Source organism: Thalassophryne amazonica, chromosome 2 (assembly GCF_902500255.1).
Source record: "Thalassophryne amazonica chromosome 2, fThaAma1.1, whole genome shotgun sequence".
NCBI lineage: Eukaryota > Metazoa > Chordata > Actinopteri > Batrachoidiformes > Batrachoididae > Thalassophryne > Thalassophryne amazonica.
The window spans coordinates 144247824-144272506 of NC_047104.1; the positions used below are offsets into that span (position 1 = coordinate 144247824).

The 24683-nt window shown below is 43.3% G+C and overlaps 1 long non-coding RNA gene across 1 annotated transcript; it reads left to right on the forward strand.

Annotated features, from left to right (window-relative positions):
• Positions 1–1410: 1410 nt before the first annotated feature.
• LOC117503136 lies at positions 1411–9623 on the forward strand. Its single transcript, XR_004558494.1, has 3 exons — positions 1411–1420; positions 9408–9427; positions 9523–9623. It is a non-coding gene; the product is annotated as an uncharacterized LOC117503136 (long non-coding RNA).
• Positions 9624–24683: the final 15060 nt, after the last annotated feature.

A 24683-nucleotide genomic window follows, 5' to 3' on the forward strand; every position in this document is an offset into this window, starting at 1 on the left:
TGATTGGTGAACAAGCTGCACATGGGGGGGGGGGGGGATGTTTCTAGAAAGGGGTGTGGCTGGGTGAATCCAAGATGATACATGGTGCAAGATAGGGAGGACAACACAAGGTGGAGTTATGAAAAGTCAGAGATACATGAACCGGTGCCAGGAGAGTAAGTGAAGGAAAACACAAGGTCGACAGCATAAAAGTGACAGGCAAAGACACAATGGCAGGTGCAGTGATGTGGACTGGGAACACAATCAGACGGACGTGAGGAAAAACACAGATCAAACAAAAACCTAGGACAAAGTAAAATACAACTATGAACTGGACCTGAACTGAGCATGAACATGAGAGCAAAAAAATAAGTACAGAAGAAAAACTTACATGAGAAGTACTCAGAGAATAATAAGAAAATAAATGCAAAGACAAAACTAAACTGGAACTGACAAAGAACACAAAGTGGCTAAACAAACTATAAGAAAAACAGAGACTACATGACAACAGAAAACAAAACCCCACATTAAAGCATAACTGATTACACAAATGAGAAAAGCAAAATAAACAAGTGATAAATTAACGATCAATAATGAACACACAAACTGACAGAAGAAAGCTAGAATGGAACTGAACAATGGCCAAAGTATAAAAGTAACAAAGAAACAAAGTGACAAAGCGAAATAGAACAGGGAATAAACACATGATGAAAATAAAATAACTAGTGAATCAAAGCTGGAGCAGAAGGTGAGAAAGAGAAAGGAGGCAAAAATGGACTCCATGGTGCACATGGAGTCCATTTTTGCACCATTTCTGTGCAAATGGTGCACAGAAGTATATGCCCGGGGTCATAAATGACCCCACTTGGTCTTGTGAGGGTTAAACATGATTATATTGCCTCACTTTATTGTGTTCTTGTCCTTTAGTTTTTCTATTTTGCAGTTGCTAACTTAATTTTGGGCAGCACGGTGGCTTAGTGGTTAGCACTGTTGCCTTACAGCGAGAAGGTCGTGGGTTCAGTTCCCGTGGCCTTTCTGTGTGGAGTTTGCATGTTCTCCCCGTGTTTGCGTGGGTTTCCTCCGGGTGCTCCGGTTTCCTCCCACATCCAAAGACATGCGGGTTAGGTGGATTGGGATCTTTAAAAAAATTGTCCGTAGGTGTGTCTGTGTTTGTTTGTCTATTTGTGGCCCTGCGACAGACTGGCGTCCTGTCCTGGGTGTACCCCGCCGCGCGCTCTGTGACTGCTGGGATAGGCTCCAACCCCCCACGACCCTTAATTAGACTAAGCGCTAGAAGATGAATGAATGAACTTAATTATGAAGCACATGTTAGATAAACAAATGTTTACCTTTTGGTCTCTGTCTCTCTCTCTCTCTCTCTCTCTCTCTCTCTCTCTCTCTCTCTCTCTCTCTCTCTCTCTCTCTCTCTCTCTCTGTCTCTGTGGTTCAACAGTTCCAATGAATTTGAGGATCACTAAAGTTTAGAATCTGGCCTGAGTTGAAGTCTTGACACTTTTCTTACACTTTTGGTTTTTGGCTGTTTGACTGCTGCACCGTAGCTGAGATGAGATTCTGTCTCTGTCAAACTTCCCACCTACCACATTTCTTTTTTTCCACTTTACTTTTCCTTCTTTTTTTTCTACCTCCCACAGCATGTGGTGCTGCATCTCCAGTAGTGCTGCACTGGGACACATCATTAGCTCCCATCAGCCCATTCGGCTGTAATGTTAAATAGGCAGGAATGAAAAGAGCACAGTGTGGGGCCAGTTCCACCAGTCAGAACCCGTATGTGCACTATATTTAATTCTTCCTAAACAGACAGAAGAGATGGAATATTCCCTTTGTTTAGCTCAGTTTCCTTCTCCCAGTTTCTCTGCGGTGTGGTTGCATTAATAATCTCTAATGCTTTGCAGATGTGTCCTGCTTGCATGTGTAAATCTGTTATTCCACACAGTTTGACACACACATGTTCAGATATAGTCACACATGCAAATACGAGGGCTGACTGAAAGGTTCTGCCTCCTGCATGATTATTTCAATAAGCAAGACACTTTCAGGAATTCAGGAATGGAAAGCTCTCTGTCATGGAGTGTCATTACTTTTCCACTTAGTCACCTTTCGTTTCCACACACTTACACCAACGGTGGACAAGCAGAAGAAATTTGGAGTCTTCTCTCAGCACTGGTAGTGCATAACTGCTTGCATGTCTGCATTATTAGTGTAACAGTGTCCCTTCAGGTGTTCTATCAGCTTGGGAGAAAGGAAAACATCAGTGAGTGCAAGATCTGGACTGAAAGATCTTGTAAAATTTCAGCCACTGCAATGCATCCTGTGTTGGTCAACTCGTGTGGAGATGAGCATTGGCATGGCATTTCCAGGATGAACCAGCTTCAAGCATGCAGCTTTTGCAAGGTGTCCACCTATCCACCTATCCACCTATCCCGTCCACCTATCAGTTGGAGTTGATAGTTTTCCAAAGGATCTGTGAGGACTATGCCATCCCTGTAATATAAGAGATGGCTGAAAGTGGTAACACGTACAGCAGATGGATGGGAAATGAGAAGGATGGTGATGGCGGTGTAGGTGTAGGTTGTCTCAGGACAAGTTTTCATGAAGTGAACTCTGTCACTGTGTCACATGTATCTGCATAAAAGCATTGAGGTTTCCTTAATTTTGTTCAAACATTTATAGGAGCAGTAGAAGATGGTTGTCCTTGCAGAGGGAGAGAATGTTCCAGGTGTCCAGGTGTATGTGGAACATTAGCTTTGGATGGAGGCGCTGCTGTGCAATGGATGACCCCTCAGTGCAGCACCACTCACCACCATCCATGGAAATAACCCTTGGTGGTTTAGAATGGTTTCTAAATTTTTTTTACATCCTCTTCATAACACGTGAAAGGCAGAAGCAGGTTCTCCTAGAAGAATATCTCCAGAGAAACCTTTGGTACAGCTCAAATGATTTTGTGTCAAATGAATGGTTACTTAGGGAGACTATATATAGACTAGCTGTATTGTGTGGGGGAGTGAGGCCCCATTGCCTTGCTGCATGCTTCACAGAGCAGGATCCAGCATGCAGTTACCACATTCTGGGGCTCCCAGTAACCAAGGGAATGGCCACATCTCACCTGGCTGCAGCAGATAGATAGAGGTGCTGATGGACTGGTGGTCTGCTTGGTATTTGCCAGTTAGGAACCAGAGCTTTACCTTAATGTGACACTTGTGGCACAAGAACATACTCCCACACAAGAACTGACAGAAAAATGCTGCTAAACGAACAAGATGTTTTGACATTTTTATTTTTGTCTGAGGCCATCAAATATGGCCATCAGTATTATGAAGGCTTTGCGTCCGTCCTTCTGTCTTTCTGTGGTCAGCACAAGTCCACCCCTATTATAGGCAACAGTCTTGGGACACAGACCTTGGACAAGTTCAAAGATGGCTTGCCTTGACGTTTACCACTGTGTTACATCACCTTTCCTTCTAACAACACTCAATAAGCATTTGGGAACTGAGGACACTAATTGTTGAAGCTTTGTAGGTGGAATTCTTTCCCATTCTTCCTTGATGTACGAATTCAGTTGTTCAACAGTCCGGGGTCTCAGCTGTCGTATTTTGCGCATCATAATGCACCACACATTATCAATGGGGGCGACAGGTCTGGACTGCAGGCAGGCCAGTCTAGTACCTGCACTCTTTTACTATGAAGCCACGCTGTTGTAACACGTGCAGAATGTGGCTTGGCATTGTCTTGCTGAAATAAGACGTTGCTTGGATGGCAGCATGTGTTGCTCCAAAACCTGGATGTACCTTTCAGCATTGATGGTGCCAATGGGGATGCTCCTTTTATACCCAATCATGACACTCACCTGTTTCCAATTAGGTGTTCTTTGAGCATTCATCAACTTTCCCAGTCTTTTGTTGCCCCGTCCCAACTTTTTAAAATGTGTTGCTTTGTGGTGTATTCAATTGAATATAGGTTGAAGAGGATTTGCAAATCATTGTATTCTGTTTTTATTTGCATTTTTCACAACGTCCCAACTTCATTGGAATTGGGGTTGTACAAAACTCTGTTTTGTTTATGTGCATATATAAAAAACTTTGTCACTTGTCACTTGTCACATATATCCTCTGTCAAATTATATAAAAGTGAGCGAGAAATAAACACTTTAAAACTGAAAACTCTGTTTTTGTAACCTGATAACGTCTGCAGTCATTTACAAGACATTTTGCGGACGTTAGTCTTCATGCTAACTTCTGCTAACTCAAAGGTAACTTCCTAAGTTAATTTTGCCTGCAAATGCAAAGGGTGATCTACAAATATTCCTTGATTTGCGCAACAATGATTTTATTTGAACATGTACAAATTGTACATAAAATAATAAGAGCTTAATTATTAATTAAACAACTGGAAATTATAAATAACACAATGCTCATACGGCGAGGGTATGGTAGCATTACGTTATATTTTACTTTTACCATGTGGGCATTTCTTATTTATTGAATTTTTTAAGTGCTGAGGAAAGGAAGGTGGAATGTAGGTATTTTTAGTTTCTTCTTTTTCTCATGGCTTACCAGTGAGTTGAGCTGAAATGAACATATAAGCTACACTTCCTCTGGGTTTGCAGGTCAAGATTTCATCTTTGTTCTGGCTCTCCCTTCTCCATTAAAAGGAATCAGAGTAATTGAATCAATATTTTCTGACCGCCAGTGATCGTCTTCCAAATCCAGCAGCCAAACAAACAATTCCCAAGAAAATAAAAATTCTAGAGTGCTCATAATCAATAAGATGGTGGTTTCAGGGAAGTGTGGGAAAACTGCCTCAGCTGAATGAAATGCAGGGCCACTAAATGTACTTATGTTGCCAGAAAATGTAATGATGTGAGTCTGGATGGTAATTTGTCATCAGTGGAGAAGCACAAGAAGTCCTCAGGATATAAATGTGTGGTTTTCTGCTGTTTTTATGGAAAGATTATCACAGAAGTTCATAAACTAAGCCTGGTTTTCATATGTTTCCTCACACAATAGAGCAACAGCAACAACTGATGCCTAAAGAAGCAAGAAGGTACACAACCAAAAAACCTGCAGGTTAGGTGACCAGGACTATCGGGTGCAGATAACAGATAATGGATGGATAGGTCAGGTTTTGGAGCAAAAAAGTAAAGGTGATATTTAAATATATGTCAGTCAAAACCAAAACAGATTGAACCCCAGCTTGGTTCCATTTCACTGTTGGGAGCACTCGTTTTTATCAGTTTTACTTTATTCATCAGTGTCGATTGCAGTGGAAAAAATCAAATGTGCAAGACATGTTTTAATTAAATTAAACCAAACCTTGGTTGTTTCTTCGGTTTGTATTATTAATGTTTTTTAAATTATCCCCACTATTATGACAGTCACTAATGAAATTGGTGTTTTAGAGAAGGAAGGTCGGACTGGAATTGACAGAAAAAGATTTTTTTTTAAGAGTACATGCATGAATGGACACAGATTGTATAAGAAATAACTCAAAAACAATAAATGCTATAATTTTGTAATTCATCAAATTAATACAAAATCGTGATGAAGTGTTTCGATAGCAGTTATAACACAATCATCAAGACAAACTGATTGACAGTTGATAAAGCAACTATGTTTTGTCAGTGTAATAGCTAATAGATGTGTCTGCCATCTGCTGGGTGGCTAGTGGATGGTGAATGCATTTTGGAATATTATGAACCCCTATTGTCTTATTTACATGTAATTTGACATCCCCCTGCTGAACACGAGAGCACACCTACGTTCCCATGGCCCTATGTTCCCAGAGTCCTTTATCCCCATTTCAGTTTTATGTTAAGACATTAACTCTCCAGTTATGTTTAGCTCAGAACATGTTTTAAATTACAGTATTTCATAAATCAAAATTAATCATTCATTATCCAGAGGAGCTCCCCCTCAACAGACATCTCAACAGGCACCTCCGACCAACTGTCCCTAGACCACCAGCCTAGAGATGTGAACTCCCGGTTGTGTAAGATGGTTGGAGAGAAGATTCCTTCTCATTACATCCCCATTTCCAACAGGCAAGTACACCAAATACTCTATTCAGGAATGTGCACTTCCAGTCAGGCACAATGACGGGAGCAGATCAACCCCCCCCCCCCCCCCCCCCCCAACCAGACATGCACATTTTCAGCAAGCAGCTCCACCAGTAACCCTAACACAGAGATATACCCTCTCTATGATGCAAGATGTTGAGAGACAACCCCCGCCCACACCACCCCGAACAGATATAGGGGTTAGCAGGAATTGATTTAAAGATCTGACCAGGATCCAAGGTCCAAGGTTGTGCAGTGTTGAAAAATTGAGTGAGCAGTATGAGAACCAGACTGCTGGTGTGAGCATGATCAGGAAAGAACACGGGAGCTATGATTTATCAAGAACAGTTATGTCACATTTCATTGCCCATTGTGCCTGTTAAAAGCATGAACTGAGATTTCCCAGTGTGTCATGTCCTCTTGTCCTTATTGACTTGGACATATGTTGCAAGCCACCTTAAATCTATTACTTTAAAAGTTTAGACAGTATGAAGCTGTGTCTCTTTAAGGACAGAATGTTTTGTTTCTCCTTGTTCCCCCATTTCACCTCATCTGTCTCTTCCCACCTCCTGTCAGTTTAGTGGGACATACAGATCAGATCACTAGTGTTGAATAGTGATAAGCATATGGGACAAATATGTGCACGCACGTGGGCATCTGTATACTGTAGGTTCCTGAGCAAGATTTGTAGGCGTCTCTGGTCTTTGTCCCTGTTTGACACTCCAGCTTGCCTCTGAGAGGAGACATCCTGGTCCTGTCGGGAACGCTGACTGTGACGGGCTCCACTACAGGCTCTCCCCCGCCTCCTAGGGCATGTAGCTTGCTGTAATAGAGATGGTTTTCAAAGACAGAGGAGTAAAGCGATAAACTGATGCAGAGATTTGGCAAAAGAATAAAGAAATTATAATTAGAGTGCGTGGGAGGAGAAAAGTCAGGGGACGGGAGTAAGAAATATTTAGATCAGCTTCTATTCTGGTCCTCTTTGCAGTCAAACACACTGATTGTTATCATCCTTGGGGGGAGATTTGTTTGCTATAAGCCACTCAGTGGTGCTGCGGTTTTTGATAAACAGTGTCAGTGCAGCACTTCACCAGTAAACAAGTTGCTGCCAGCGTTTAGCTTTTAGGATAATAGTGCCTTATGAAGTGTTGCCTGTTAGGGAGCTACAGCTCAAGGGGCAGCTGGTTGTAGTTCGGTGTTGAGTTCATAAATCATGTGGAATGTAGACAGGTATACAAGCAGCGGCGCCCTTGGTGGCCAAAAATCCGAGGCTTAAGGAAATGAAACAAACTGACAAACAAGCTAGTTTCAAGGGCCTTGTAACTTGAAAGCCACACATATTTTGAGACAGAAAGAGAAGAAGAAGTCTGCATCTGCTATATTCATGCCAAATCTCTTCTGCAGGGATGTGTGGACATGCAACAGTTATTTAAGTTTTAGAAGATAACCGTTGTTAAACAATCATGACATAACGGTTTCTGTGTGTTACTTTGTCTCTGTGCAGATCTGCTCTCTCTTTCACAGACCCCATTCACTGCGCACCTTGTTTTACTATCGCTGTTGTGCTCTCTTTCTTTCCTGCCTTAATTCAGACAGAATCATTTCCATGGGGTTGTGTAGACGAAATACCGTGTTATTTGAGTTTTAGAATAATCTGAAAATAATGGTTTACTTCTCTGATTTTACAACAGCTCTCTGTAGTTATCTATGATCTGTTTCTCTGAAAACCCCACCTGCTCCTAATGCATCATCAATTCAAAATCCACTAACCATCCAGCGGGTGGTAAACGTGTTCATGGAATATTATGTAGGCCAAACAAAACTTCTTTCTTACAGTGCATCCACCCATCCTTCCGTCTGTCTATATATCTATCTAGTCACAAATTATATTTTATAGGGTACATTCCTAAAATGCAGCATATACTCACTCACTCACTCACTCATCTTCAACTGCTTACTCCAGTTAAGGGTTATGGAGGGCTGGAGCCTATCCTAGCAGTCGTAGGTCGTGAGGACAGGAGGTCAGTCTGTTGCAGGGCCACAATTTATAGATAAACAAACACATTCACACCTGCATGCACACCTATGGACAATTTAAAGTTTCTAATCTACCTAACCTGTATGTCTTTGGATGTGGAAGGAAGCCAGAGCACCCAGAGGGAACCCACACAAGCATGGAGAAAAACATGCAAACACCACACAGAAACACCATAGGTGGGAATCGACCCTATGACGTTCTTGCTGTGATGCAACAGTGCCCTTCACACTGCACATGTTCAAGGCATTAAACGTGCAGCAGATCCCTCTAAAAACCATTATTTTCAATGTGATGCTACGTGTTTTTGAGGTTTAGTCAGGTGTTGGTGCATTGTTATCATCAAGCATCAGAAAGTGACTGCGGCATAAATGAACAAAAATGTGGCCCAAAATTAAGATTTTGGTGCAGTATTCAAATACATACACCTTACATAGATGATTTCCCAAGGGATGTACACTCTGCTTGTACACACAACGTTGCACATGGGCTGTCTTCATCCTAATCATCATACAACAAACACAATGGAAATTAAATTAATTTTTGTTTTAAAATGGAATAATATTAAATCCCAACCTCTGTGGGTTCACAGGCAGGGACCACCAAAAGGGGGCTGGCCATGGGAGTGTCTAGTAGCAACAAGCATATCTTCGTACCTGATGGGATATGAACAAGACAGGTCCTAGAAGGAGGAAGAAGAGTGGGGCCCTCAACTGCTTTGCATCAGGGAACACTGGTGAATGACTGCTGCTCCTGTAAATTATGTGGCATGACTTGTTTCCTCACCAGAAAATCTATCACTTCTGTCACCTACTGAGTCCACCAGCTAAATAGGAGTGCAGCAGGTTCAAATACACACACAGTTCTTGACCCTCTATGGTCCAGGAGTGTTTTTTCAATTTGCCATTCTGTCAATAATTCCCATTTAAGGTATTTTTAAAAAGTATAGTATAATAGTATAGCCCATGTGTTGCATATCAAAATGTTCACAACAATTGCACCTTTTGGTGCTAGAAATGGGTTCGTCAAAGTCTTTGGCCCACAAAGGGGTGTAATTCACTTTTTCACAGTTGTGAATCTCACGCCGTCTCATGGTTTGTGACTTACATGAGAGGTCAGTTTCATCAGAGTTCCAGTGTAAGGCACAATGTCAACACACCTCGTGAGGTTGTCGATCCTGGAAAAAAAAAACTAAACTATTACTAAATAAGGCTGTCAGGACTGTTTTTTTCTGCATATATGAGGATTTAGTGGCAGTGTGAATGAAAGTCACTCCTAAAAAAAAGCAAGGGTACATTCTGATGAAGCCTGTTGAAGCAGCAGGCACAGACAGTGAGTGAGTGAGAGAGAGAGAGAGAGAGAGAGAGAGAGAGAGAGAGAGAGAGAGAGAGAGAGAGAGAGAGAGAGGAGAGAGAGAAGAGAGAGAGAGAAACAGGGCCCATGTGACCTTCTCTGGGCTCTAGGATTGGCTGTGAAGCAAAGATCACTTACAACAGGGATTGAAACAAGAGGTGACACTCTGTAGTTTCAGGAAGTGGTGAAATAAAGTCTCTGTAACATTCTGTCTGATACATTAATAGAAGCATGATGAGATACAGAGTTGGACATGCCCACACTCCCATTCAACCCACAGTGTTAAAGACAATGGTATATGACACTCTGATGGCTATAATTAATCTCAAAGATAAAACATACCCATGATTAGTAAGAAATATAGGTCCTCTACACCCTGTACCGCACTTGGCACTTTACACTGTGCAAGATAGATCATCAAGATCTGCCCAGTGTCTTTGTAGGACTTAGATTTGATGTGTTTTTAGTTTGATCATTGTCATTGGTTTCACTAATGTATTACTTTTTTGATTGCCTTATATGAATAAAGTTGCTGGTCTGAAACCAATGACAATCAGAATGTTTGCTTTGCTTGTTGTGTCAGTTCTGGGGTAACTATGGGCAATGCAGATGGGCAAAACAGCCAAATTTTAAGGCTATTGGCTGGGGTTTGAGGTACCACAAGGAGAGTTGCCGGAGTGATGCAGCCACACATAGATCAATGATTGGTCAAGAAAGAATAGGATGACAAATCAGTGTGTGCTCAAGCTTGTGTAATGTGTGTGAGAGAAGACTGTCCTCATTGTGACATGCTTCAGGTGCACCGAGTAGGAGTTTAAGCCCAAGACACCGATATCATTAGCATGCAGTTACAGAGGAGGTTTTTGTACCACCGGCACTCACATTACATAAGCAGGGCAAAGAATTTCCAAGTGAGAGGCTCTTTGTCTATAAGTGAATCTGTGAAGCCTTAATATGGACATGCTGATCATCAGCTTAATCAGATGCCTCAATTAAATGCTTTAATATGTCTGAATTTAACCTCATTCATGAAAGAAGGGACACTCATACCTTTGTTTATCTGCAATATTACCATTGCCAAAGAGGACTTATTCTTGCCTTTGTTTGCTTGGTGGCAGGATAATTCAAGAAATGGGATTCTTTGGCTGCTCCTTTTGACTTGAGGTGAACACTGTATGGATCTTCATGTTTATTTGCTGATCATCAGCTTAATCAGATGCCTCAATTAAATGCTTTAATATGTCTGAATTTACCCTCATTCATGAAAGAAGGGACACTCATACCTTTGTTTATCTGCAATATTACCATTGCCAAAGAGGACTTGCTCTTGCCTTTGTTTGCTTGTTGGCAGGATAATTCAAGAAATGGGATTCTTTGGCTGCTCCTTTTGACTTGAGGTGAACACTGTATGGATCCTCATGTTTATTTGGCATAACTTTTACACCGGATCATCTTCCTGACGAAACACCAGGGCCTTGTATCAGTGAAGCAACTCAAAGTCCTCTCAAAGAGCTCCTAAGTTAGCCTAAAATGTCCTGGCAAGGAGTCTTAGCCTAAGAGTGAGCCCGCAGGTGTCTGAGAGCAAGTCTGAGCAGGGAGGGGACAGAAACTTCTACCTTTTTGAGGAGGCGGGGTTGCCCTTGTTGCTAGGTATGACACAGTCCTCTAAGAGCTGTGATTGGTTGTCATGGAATGGGGAGGAGAAATAAAAAATCGAATTTGCTCTGCCCTACTAGTCATGAATGGACAGTGCAAGCAACCGATCATATAAGCTGAACTGCATTAAGACGTGTAATCGTGAGGATAAACTTTATGATGAAACCCAGCAAAATTAAATGAATTGTTACACAGCTTGAAAATGTCTGAACTTACCTCATTCACATGCCGAATATCTATATACTAGCTGGGGTACCTGGCGCTGCCCGGGTTAACCTGTTTTAGACGTAAGCCAAATGCCAATCATTTTAATCAAAACAATTGCCCAACATTTGTTTTTGTAATGCTGATGTCTTATAAATATAATAGTTAATGGGCTAAAGTTTGTCCAGCAGAACTATAAGAGGTGGACTCCCCAAATGTCGGCAGACTTTGCTGTGACCAATTGATCTCGGAGCACAATCAGATGTTTTTTTGATGCTGTCAGAATATGTAGACTGTGAACAGATGATGCAAAAACTGCATATAGACCGCCGTCAGATGTGTGTTCCATCTTGATGGCACAAAGAGTGTTTTGAACATGTGCAACACACTTGGGACAGCCGAGCAAATGGGACCAAATATGTAGATGGTCACAGACTGCCATCCGTTGGTCTTTGGACTGCAAGTCAATATTTCCTGATTGTGGCCGGATGTGTCATTGTGACGCCATTCGGCCTCAGTCGGCGTATATGTGATGGGGGTATTAGAATAACATCACTAGGAGCTTGTCAGATCTTGCTTTTTAGATACATGGCACACGCTCACCCTCCGATGAGTGTGTTTGTGTACAAAACCAGCTCTCCGTCTCTGGGGTCCGACCTTCGTGTCTCCACGGGTATTACCCGGCAGGGCTGCACAAAGGCTGTTCAAGCTGGTGGCGAGGAGATTCGTCTAGCTGCTCACTGCCTCCATCCAGACGTCCACCCCGCTGAAGCTGATCTCGCACCCCGGTCGAATAGCCTTCTCAGGAACCAGGATACGAACCGGCCACGCCCGTTAACGGCAGCTCTCCTCTTATGGATCAGGGCTCTTGGAATGTTGCTAGATTTTAAATTTAGTGACTCGTACAGCGAGTCCCCAGGATGTGTTATTTTCATTAAAAAACCAGACTAACCTTTTAGAGCCTTTTGATGTTGTACACCCAGTAAACTTTAACTTTACACCTTAAGAAGCATCAATAATCCAATGTCCGAGCCTTAACACTTTAACTGCATGCTTGGAAATTTATTGCAGGTTTGCAAGTGCCAATAACATAATCAACATAGATTATATGGTGATAATTTCACAATAGTAATTCAAATATAATTAGAATAATGATTGGCAGAGATTTTTGCTTTTAATTCAATAATTCTGACTGATCTTACTTCGACTGGGACTGGATTGACTTCTTAACAATTTTTTCTAGGAGTGAGGGAAGGAGGTTTTTGAGGTTAGGGTCCCCAGCTCGATGAACTTGATTTCCTCTTCATCAGCTATTAGTCGTTAGCTGACCACGATCCTTGTGTGATGTTGTAATCCTTCAGGAAGTTAATCCACATAAGAGTTTATTCCGTCTTCAATCAACCAAAAGTTGATCTAATCCATTCTGGTATGCTGTGATGTTCCTTGAGAGAGAAATCGTTGAACATTCCCCACTCACACTTAAGGCCAGTGGTTATTCTCCATTGTTCTGCTACTCCGTCACTGGACGGCCTGAGTGGGAGTTGAAATCTCTCTCAAATGATCTTTTATGGCTCCAGTCCTCTCACTCCACGATTCCAATTGCTGCTCACAAGATGGTCAAGTCTTGTGATCTCCTCGTAGCAGGGGAGTAGTGACAACAGCACCTCTCCCTGGAAGAATAACCCCGTTTTCTGGTGTTTCAACAGGTTATATATGTTCTTGACTCCAGTCGTCCTCAGATGATCTTGGTTACCATGGGGACACTGTTGACTCAAACCCTCCTCCCTTCTCCTTCTGCTTTACTGGAAATCCCCGCAGCCCCTACCAGTAACTTATTTCTCAAGTTCCTCTTTTCTGTTAACACTTCAGCTTTTCTGAGAATTAATTCTTTTAAATCATTTCTTTAGAATCACATCAATCATATTCAATCATTTCATTACAACTCTCTTTACATAAAAACAATTCATATGATCATATACAAACATTCTCATTCCTTATTATTCATTTCATATTTTACTAACATTTTAATCATTTGATCAGTTGTTTAACATCAGCTTTTCTTGCCCTGCTTGCGACATCTTCTTCACTTCCTCTTTTTCTCTGACTCTGCACTCTTTATGAAAAACAACTCATATAATCATTAATTTCACGTATTCGTAAAATACATTTTCTAATCAACTCTTAATTTTAACACATTACTACTTCATTTGATCATACTTGTCACGTTAGAATCATTCTTAGACATATTCCCTCGTCTTCACCACCGAGTTCATTCTGTGGGCCTCCCCATTTACAATGGAAAAGTCCGGTATGACCTCACTTACTCCTGGAAGGTACCAAAAACTGTGCAGTTTAATCCAACAGCATGTATATTAATTCCATGGCTTGTATTATATTCCAAGATGAAAACAAGCTGAAAGCAAGCTTAAAGTCATCTTTCCTGACACCCCCTCCATGACTTGAAGCTCCGCCGATCTCTCTATACCTCCATAAAAACATCCTTGTCATCGTCGACAGGATGAAGGGTGAGCACTTCCTTTTCATCCACCATTGGAGACAGAACAGGAGGAGCTGGAGTTGAACGACACTCATCCAGCACCACGTACTCCTCTCCGCCCACCTGTAGATTGTCGTCGCCGTCAGAAGGCTGCTCGTCCAGTAGTGGTGATTGTGATGGTAATCCCAATGGAGACGGATTTGCCTCATATTCCTGAGATGATAATCCATCAGGGAACGATGGTGCGCATGGTGAAGTGGGGGTGACGTGTGTATAACACGATGTAACTGGTGTAGATGGCCGCGGTGATGTATCCTTCATTTGAGGTGAAGCTTCAGCGAGAATATCCTCAGGCTCGGGCTGTTGAAGGTGTTCATCCAGGAACACCTGCGTGAGGGCCTCCAAACACCAGTTCTTGTCCTCGGTTTGCACCCCAACCTCCGCAGTGCGCTGTGGAGATGAACGTGGAACTGGTGGTAATGAAGGACCAATAGCCACGATCCGGCCATCGGCAAGATGAGCTGTGGAGAATGTTATTCCCGTAGGATACATCCACATTTTGGTAAACACGGGGCAATACATATATCCCTCTGGAGACACTATAGTGTCAGCTCGTATTTGATCAATCAAGAGGGAATGCCAGATCATGTCTGCCTCGATCTCAATTTTTAGGTATGCTTCTGTTGGTACCTGGGGCAGAAAAGAAGTATCCTTCCATCCCACTATTCCCTGTGCCACTTGAACAGGGAAGTTGTTGGCATAACACGTCGGGCACCACAGAGTCGGTGTTATCTCCCAGAAGTAGAGCGCTTGTTCCAGGGTGGCTTGACAATGAATACATCTTATATCCCCCTATAGTGTGAGAGGAAACATTAGTCTTTTAACTATTATATTGCAAGCAAGCAAAAGTGTTCGTCGGGATTATTCAGATGTACGCCAGAGACGCCTCATGATCACCGTAGGAGAGTGGGACTGTGGTGACGTTGTCATTCCCGCTGTAGCTGAAGGAGCCGTACGTGGGAAGCAAGCATCATAGGTCGTAAACCATAACAGCAGGAGTAGTTGACTAACCATGGACAGCCAGTATAAAGCTGATAACATTCCCCATCCTAAGACCCAAATTATGATAAGTCCAAGTTTGTAGAGCCAGGGTTTCTTACATTGTACGGCTCCAGTTAATGTAGCTATGTACGCCAACAGGGTCAAGGCCATCACAGCTTAGCACACAATGTCAGCTATCACTGCCGGGGCGTAAAAGATTGCTGTCATATCTATCACCATCCAAATTGTAATTGATGTGTACTGCCATATTCCCCATCAGTCAAACTGGAGAGTAAAGCGACCGAGGACGTGAGTGATGAATAAAGACAACCCTAAGTCACTCTGACCGTAGTGCAGATTGATGATCGCCAATCTGACACATCCATGTAGTAGCATTACTATTCGTAGTGGTTGTCGTAAGTCCCAACGGCCGACACAGCAGTATAGCAGCCATATTAACAGTAGTGCAATAAACGCTACTCTACTCACTTTGAAGATGGTGTCATTTACGCCGCCAGTATTGTTGGACATTGTGCTCTCTTATTCTTTTTACTTATCTCCTTAAGTTTGTACGCTGTTATGTAGATGCTTCTTCTTCCTTCACTCCCCCAAGTCAGAATGAACAGGGCGTGTCTCGGTGTCGGGCTTTGTAGGCTTCATCGCTCCTCCCCTAACGGAGGAGGGGCTCCATATCACTGCGTTGTGTGCTCCTCCCACACAAGCGCAGGGCGGCTGCGAAACTTCCTTTTAACAAAACATATCCAATCACTGCAGCAATAATAAGTCCTATTATGATTAACAGATAGGGCCAAAGATATCCAAACAAATGTCCAATCCAACCAGTCACCACTTCAAGACCTTTTTTAATGACTTCTCCGGTCTCTGCAGCGAAAGTGGTGATGATTTCTTCAGCTATTATTTGCGTTCTTTCCCACCAAGAACATTCATGCCGACCTCTTCCTTTTCCACAGCTCAACCAATGTTCTGCAGATGATTCACATGTACCATTATTGTAAATCTGATCGGGTCCCAACCATTCGTAACCGACAATTTCTCGTCCTTCGCATAGACTTTTCTTGAAGGCGTATCCTTCCTCAAGCATTATCAAAGCATCACCAACAAATGGCACTATGTTGCCTAGGACCTGCTTCCTTTTCGACATTCCATGTCCCAGGACAGCCTTGGCACATCCAACATTGGATGGAAAAGCTCTTATCCATACGCCAGCACCGTTCTTCTCCCAAACTGTTTGATGGCCATAAGTGTCATACTCGCCGTCATAGTAAGCGTCACAATATTCTTCCCAGCCAGGAACATTTCTACAATTTTGGCGGGCAAGGCTTATCGTGCATGTGGTATTATGTCTATTACAAATCATTTTCCAGGGCCGTGGCGTAACATAAGGGTTTGGTCTCCAGAGTACACTGGACCAAGTAGCTCTGTCTCTGGAGTAGACCGTGGCGATGTATTGATATTTAACCCAATAATTATTACTTTGATCCAAACAGGGGAATACCCAATCTTCAACTTAATATTTCTCCATTCCCCACCAGGTGACGTCCTTACTACGTCTAACTCCTTCCTGCCATGCTTGAAGGGTCCCCTTAATGGTTGGAATCTGTAACAACTGTGTACAGTTATATACCCATCTTAGCCAATTCCCTGTCTTAATTTGGTCTATGGGACATTGGGGGGATTTACCAGAACCTTCAGCCAAATTATTATGGTATTCTGTCTCATGTAAGCTTTCATAAATTCTATTCGCCATGCATTGATCAATTTTGCTAAAATCTTCCTGAGGTACTGACCTTAGCTCATCAGGCTTTGGTAGTTTTTGCACATAGAAGTTTGCTTTATGTGGACCCCGCAAACTATGCCCAGTCCACGTGTATCCCTTCGGAAAATTCCCCTCAAAATGTATCAGTGGAACGCTCCAGACCCACGGAAAGGTGTCGTTAAGCCATTCATCATGTTTTGCGTCCTGTTTTTGTTTCCAAGTAATCCTATTTATCAAATCGATAACTGGTGCAAGCACCATGTAATTTTGAGATTTACATCCAATAGGTCGATTCCAATAACATGTATCTAATTTTGCCACTTTTTATTTTACACAATAATCATGAATCTTCTTCCATCTATTTTTAGCCGCGTTATCAATACTTTTAACTTTTGCTTCTAATACTTGCTGGGTATCTTGTGTTGGAGATGTAGGGAGTGGTTTGGTTTTTCCCTGTGTTGGTGATATCTTTGTGGATCCCACCGAAGCTGCTGGTGAGATGGCAGTTGATTTGGAATATGGTATCCCTGTTACCATGCCAGTAGCGTTGTTCAACGGAGGGACTATTGTAGATGTAGTATCCACTTTCGGCACTCTGCTGCGGGTGTTGTCACAGGTGAGGTTATAATTACCCCAATGTTTCCAGGTAGGCATTATCATTCTGCAAACATCATGTCTTGGTGATGCTGGAAAAACAGCTTCTTTCTCCCAATATCCTGCTCGATAGCCCAGCAGTACTCTGCATCCCCATGAGCAATACCAGGCTGGCTCGCCAGGTTCAGGTCTTATCCAAGTGCAGCCTACTTCTCTTCGCTCTCTTTGTTTTAACCGTAAGATGGTTGCCATGATAATCTCTTGATCCCTCACTTGTAGGTTTTGAAGGATGTCTGCTCCGGTGGTCAGGTTGTAATTGGTGGTGACGGTTGGAAATTCCCCACTATCATTCAAGTATTGCAGCCACTCAGTCTTTAGCATCTGCTGGGATAGGTTCTTCATCTTTGCCCATTTCTCTGTAGAATTCTGGTCCCATATCATGTAGGTGTTTCTTGATTCAACTCCCCAACATGTCTGTTGGAAAGTTTTAGTTGTTGCGTACTGGACCCTGATATGGGTTAAGGTCCAGGGCGTACTACCATAGTGGTACAGGATAGCTAGAAGTACAGCAATGCCGACTAATAATGCTGTAATTCTGGCCATCCAACTCCAACATTGGAGGCACTTTTTCTTCCACGGCTGGCTTTGTTGCTGCTGCTTTCTTCCAACATTTTCGTTGTAGAATTCACTTTGTACTGGTGGCAGCGGCTCCAGCTTTTGGGGTCGTTGCAGCAGTGGCATTTATATGCCAAACTCCTCTTCTTCTGGTCTTTCGTTGATTCTTTGAGGTTGCGTGGTGATCACGCTGTCTTCCCGTGGTTCTTCCATCTCGGAGATAGATGATCTTAGGTGCTGTTGTTTGTCTCGTGCTCCCAACAGAGACGCTTGATGCTCGTTGCTGAAGAAGAGTGACTAACAAGGGAGATGGCCATGGAAGTCTAATATCTAGTCCTCGCCATGCCCATTTCCAAGTGACGACTGTCACCTCCTTCATTTCAGGCGGTGGTCCCTGGGGTGTGTAGAAACACTGTGAAGATGCAGGATTCAATTCTCTACGTAGGTGCAAGATATCCTCATAGGCGTCCCAATATGCCGTTCCACTGTAGACATACTGTGCCATCACAGAGTATAGAGGAGTCGATCTCCGAAATAGTCCTCTTCCCGACTTTATGCTAAGTCGTATCAGTATAGCCCTTGGGGGTTGCCAAAGCCCCACTAGTACTCTGGTCCGCCATCCACTTCTAATAGGTGGGAGACTTCCGCCTTTCTTGATGTTGAGGTAGTGTACCGTCGTGCATATTGGCAAAGTTTGGTTCTCAATCAAATAAAAAGTTGAACGTGCCTCTTGTAGTTGAAGTCTTTTAAACATATAGGGACTACTGGTCCAGATCTGGAAAGATCCAAGCCAAATATCCACATACATTCCCTGTAATGGGTCAACATAATTAGGTCCCCATCTTATTTTAAACCTGTAGCCCCTTTTCTGTACATGCACTACATTCAAGATGCAGGGATATGAGTCTGGACACCGGGGAATTGGGTAAAACTTCCATCCGACCCCAGGGCAATTCCAGTGTTGTCCAACTTTGTTCACGATAGCTTCCAGAGGAGTGTATATTCCAGGCTCTGCAAGGTCAGCAGTCCTTTTATATGAATATTATCTACAAAGTATCCTCGTGTTCCCAGCAACCATCCTTTCTCTTTGTAATCCTTTTGTGGCCAGTTTAAACATATTTTCTTGTAGGGTAATTCCAAGTATGGTGTAAGTCCTCCATGCCCGGATTGTAGACTATTTACATTATTTTCATCCAGTTTGAAGCTCCACTGCATGATTCAGAGTGAGATGTCACTCCACCATCGGTCTCCTTCTCTTTTTGCCAAGATGCACCACCATAGGGAATAGTCGTTGTCTCTTAAAGAGATGAGTGTAGATGGGAGATGGGTGCTTAAGTTCTGAATCCATTCCTTTCCACGCCCACTTCCACATCGTAACAATTATTCTGTCAGGTTTAGGGAGGGTCCTTCAGGGATCCTCTGTACCTGATGTGGGGGTACATAGTTCCATAGATCTTAGACATAATAGCCGTTAGATGCTAGTTCCCAGTCTTCTTCATCAAAGTCTTTTTCTGGCCAATTTAAGTATAGTTTCTCAGCACCAAGGCCACATTGTATATAGGGTCCAAGTCTTCCTCGATTATTAATAATGGGTACTCTATTTACATCTGGTCCTTGCGACATTTTGCAAACAGCCGCTTCTTTTTACTTCTTCCTTATCCCGCGGAAAATGGAGGGAAACATCCAGCGATTGTGAGGCTTTCCTGATTTTTCCTCACCTTGAGTCGGTTGGTGTAACGACTGCTGCTGTTCCTCCAGGAGGTCAACATGTGCTCCGACAGAGTAAACCCCCACATAGGGGACCAATACCATCAGCACTGTGAGCCACACCTTAAGTGTTTGGTCCGGCCTACTAGGAGTGTCCGCTCTGCTAGCCACTCCCTTCAGGTGTCATGCGGTACTCGGCTGACTTCTTCTTCGGTTTTGCTGCTTTATTTCCCCAGGCGTCTAGTCCAGTGGTAAAATAATGCATGAGGGTTTCTCTGCCCCCTTTTTTCTTGTGGCACCTCTTCTGCATCTTCCAGTGGAATTTCTGGGTTTTTTATAACTTCTTCTATCAATTTGGCCCAAATTGGCAGTTCCCAAGGGCCGATCCATCCTTCTTCTTGGGCTTTTTGCTGTTGATCATCGGTCACTCCTCCCATCATGTCTGTATATCCGGGTCGCTCCGGATCTCTATACACTCTGAACACCAGTGGAATTTGCACTGTGTCTATTGGAGGGTCATAAGTTTGCCCATACTCTGAACCATGGGACCAACTTTGATGTATAGCTTTATGCAAGAAAGACGGCTTTCGCTCACCACCTCCTGCAGCTTGGTCACTTCCTCCTGCTCTAGTTGTTTCCAACATCAAATAGACACTTGGTGCCGTTGGACTCACGTCACCGCTGCCTTGATTTCCTTCAGCTTGATCAAGTGCAACTGTTGCTGCAGGATTAGCCCAACAGGATTCATCGGTGTGAAAGGTCCTCAGGGGGTCCAAAAACCTTTATGGTGAAACCATCCACCCTTTGTCCTCGTCGTCCTGCATTGTATCGACCACATATACTCAACAAAAATATAAACGCAACACTTTTGGTTTTGTTCCCATTTTGTATGAGATGAACTCAAAGATCTAAAACTTTTTCCACATACACAATATCACCATTTCCCTCAAATATTGTTCACAAACCAGTCTAAATCTGTGATAGTGAGCACTTCTCCTTTGCTGAGATAATCCATCCCACCTCACAGGTGTGCCATACCAAGATGCTGATTAGACACCATGATTAGTGCACAGGTGTGCCTTAGACTGCCCACAATAAAAGGCCACTCTGAAAGGTACAGTTTTGTTTTATTGGGGGGGGATACCAGTCAGTATCTGGTGTGACCACCATTTGCCTCATGCAGTGCAACACATCTCCTTCGCATCATCCGTGAAGAGAACACCTCTCCAATGTGCCAAATGCCAGCGAATGTGAGCATTTGCCCGCTCAAATCGGTTACGACGACGAACTGGAGTCAGGTCGAGACCCTGATGAGGACGACGAGCATGCAGATGAGCTTCCCTGAGGCGGTTTATGACAGTTTGTGCAGAAATTCTTTGGTTATGCAAACCGATTGTTTCAGCAGCTGTCCAAGTGGCTTGTCTCAGACGATCTTGGAGGTGAACATGCTGGATGTGGAGGTCCTGGGCTGGTGTGGTTACACGTGGTCTGCGGTTGTGAGGCTGGTTGGATGTACTGCCAAATTCTCTGAAACGCCTTTGGAGACGGCTTATGGTAGAGAAATGAACATTCAATACACGAGCAACAGCTCTGGTTAACATTCCTGCTGTCAGCATGCCAATTGCACGCTCCCTCAAATCTTGCGACATCTGTGGCATTGTGCTGTGTGATAAAACTGCACCTTTCAGAGTGGCCTTTTATTGTGGGCAGTCTAAGGCACACCTGTGCACTAATCATGGTGTCTAATCAGCATCTTGATATGGCACACCTGTGAGGTGGGATGGATTATCTCAGCAAAGGAGAAGTGCTCACTATCACAGATTTAGACTGCTTTGTGAACAATATTTGAGAGAAATGGTGATATTGTATATGTGGAAAAAGTTTTAGATCTTTGAGTTCATCTCATACAAAATTGGAGCAAAACCAAAAGTGCTGCATTTATATTTTTGTTCAGTGTACTTCACAGTCTTTGAGGACTCGGCAGACTTGGTTTCTCGGAATCCAAAGTTGCAGCTTCTCCAGCTCCTTCCGTGTGGGAATGGTGCCTGCATGGCCAAGCGCTTCATGTACGGCCAGCACCACTTCTTTCACAGACTTGTTTGGAACTACCCTTCCCTTGGGTGTCTGTTCCCACTTCTCGATCCCGACAACGACGACTTTTCTCAGCTGCACATAGCGGTCCACTTCTTCGTTCCCGCTCCAATGTGCTCCTTCTTTTACATGGGCTTTCTGATGTACCACATCTAAGTCCATTGTTAGCCTCAACTCAGCTATTTTCCTCCACAAATCCATATGAGCTACAGGCTTCCCCTTAGCTCCCTCGAATCCATTTTCTTCCCAAATAGATAAGTCCTCTTTCAGGGCTTGTGCGCAGTACCACTTTAGCCCTTTTTACTCTACTCTTGTTTAACTCCAAGAGTCCTTCCAGTATTGCTGTAACTTCTCCGGCTTGGGCACTCCCTGGCATTTGACCTTTTTGACGATATTTCTCCTTATCTTGATACTTCAGAATATAGCCCCAATAAGCTATATTGTCTGTACCCTTCTTCGACCCATCGGTGTACATAGTCCAGTCGTATGGCTCCATAGGGAGTTGCCTCTCCTTCGGCAACTTTTTTGTCGCCGACTGTTTTGGCCCAATTTCCAGCTCAGGGTCTAGCAGGATGTCCTCCCACCTTCCCCATCTGGCATTTGTGGCTTTAGTACTGTCAATAGTTCCTTTCCTTAGGAACCGGTGGACTTGGCTTTGAGTGATAACTTTTATTCCCTGACCTTGTGCAAGTTCTTTTAATGCACTCCAATATCTAGCCAGGACTGCCAGTTCTTTTTCTTCCGGTGGATATTTTATCTCAATCGAAGATAGAGTATAGCTCCACAAAATTACCATACCCCCTCCTTCGTTGCTCACTTTTACCACAGAATCCTCTTCTTCACAGCTTATTTCGGCTAGCAGACGAGTAGTCAGACTACGCGGCTCCAGCCTAACTGCGTCTTGAATGGCTTTCTTTAGCTTTTCCAAGCAATCCTGATCTGTAGCTGTCCAAATCCATTGCTTTTGCTCTTGTCCATTAGGTTTCTTCTTGAGACGAGCATAAAGGGGCTTTGCGTATCTCTGATAGTGTGGAACATGATCTCTCACATAGTTACACAATCCCAGTATTTTCTGTAGGTCATTCTCAGATTGCGGTGGTTTAATCTGACTCAATTTTTCTCGGTATACTTCTGAGAGTCCCAGGTCTGATGATACCTGGAATCCCAAATAGTTAACCTTGAATTGTCCAAACTGACATTTCTTCAGGTTGAGTTTTAATCCAGCTTCTGTGAGCTTCTGAATCACCTTTTGCAGCCGCATTAGATGTTCATTTTCATCATCTGCGATAAACACATCATCGATGTAGACTGTTACTCCCAGATCTTTTAGTATTTCCATCACTGCTGCTTGCATTTGGTGAATTTCTGTATCCCTGCGGGAGTCGTTGCCACACATAACTTTTCCCTTTATGTGTGAATGCTGTTTTCCCTTGTGACTGTTTTGCTAATCGCAGGGAAAAGAATCCATTTGCCAGATCAATGCATGATTGGTATCTCTTAATTTGGAGCGTTTTCAGTGCTCCTTGGGGATTTATCAAACTCGCTCTATTGGCTATTGTTCGTCGATTGAGAGCCTTGAACTTGATTACTGGTCTCCAGCCTCCTCCTGCCGACTCTGGCTTCTTAACTGCTTGGATGGGGCTGTTAGTAATCGGATTCAATTCCACTCGAATGATCCCCAAAACTTCCAGTTCTTTTACTATTTTATCCATTTCCTCAACCGCTCCAGGGTTCAAGGGATATTGTCGCACCGGTGGATGTACTCCTCCTTCGATGACATGAATGTATTTAGCCCCCAAATCTCCACAATCATTTTTAAATTGTGGTACTTTAGCTTCGGAGATAATTTCCCTCAATTTTTCTTTCCCTGCTTCAGAGAAATCACTTTCTCCAATCTTTCTTCTCTGTGACAGCTGGTACATCCACTTCTTTGTACCAGCTTACCGGACTCTTTCCAATTGGAGTCATATTCGTACAACTCTTGCCACCACTACGAGGTGCAGGTGTAGGTCACGATTGTGGTGGTGGAGGTGGTGGACCTCTCGGCCGAGAGCTCCATTGTCCAACTGCAGGCCTTTGATTATTCCTTTGTGGTGTTTGATGCGGCTGAGGAAGTGGTGGTTTGGGCACTGAATTTCTTTTCTCCACTCCCACCGGTTTTTGTCCTGATCTCGGTGTGCTCTCCTTCTTTCTCTTCTCTTCATAGAACTGCTGCTCCAGATCCCAGCTCTTCACCACCGCGTCCATTTGTGGGACTGTAGTGCCATCTATGGGCATTTTCACAAAGGTTATCTCCCCTCTTCTTCCCTTAGTGACCTCTCTCAGTGCCCTAACATAGCGTTGTGGCAAAATCGTCTGTTTTAGCCCATGCCACACTTGAACTAATGTTTGACCTTTATCTAGTCCAGCCTTAGCCCGAGCAATATGGGAATCTTCATCATTGGGATCTTCCAACACTAACCTGGCATAATGGTTTTGTGCTGGTTCACCCCGACTGATGGGTTGACTGGTAACTTGGGCCAGCCACATAGATTTACCCTCTTCGCTGTTAGAAGCTCTGTCAATAAGGGGCCACACTTCTTTCAAATAGTCCTTTAGGTCCTCATTTGTTCTTTCTCTCTCACCAGCATCTTTAATTTCTTGAATTCCCGGAATTCCCTGCCGTCTGCTTGAATTTCAGCTTGAATTGCTGGCAGACTTTGCTCTCTAGATCCAGCAGGAAAGTCCTGATTTGGGAGGCTCGCTTGTAATCCTGACGATGGTGGAATTGTTTCTCCTTCATCATCCAGATTTTCTTCATTAGTTTCTCTCAACACTTGCCGTGACCAGCGTAAAGCTGCTGTTTTTAGTTTTCTTAACATCACATCATGGGCAACGCCTAAATAGGTGACTCTGAAGTTATTTGTTAACTCTTTACAGGCAGTCAGTGTAGGATAGAAGGGCCACATTAGTATATTAGCTCACTCTCCAACAGTTGCTGTTACCTCGAGAGTTTTCTTTTCATCTTGTCGCTCAATCCACTCTTCTGGGATGTCATACCCAGTTTGTCCAACTTCTGGAG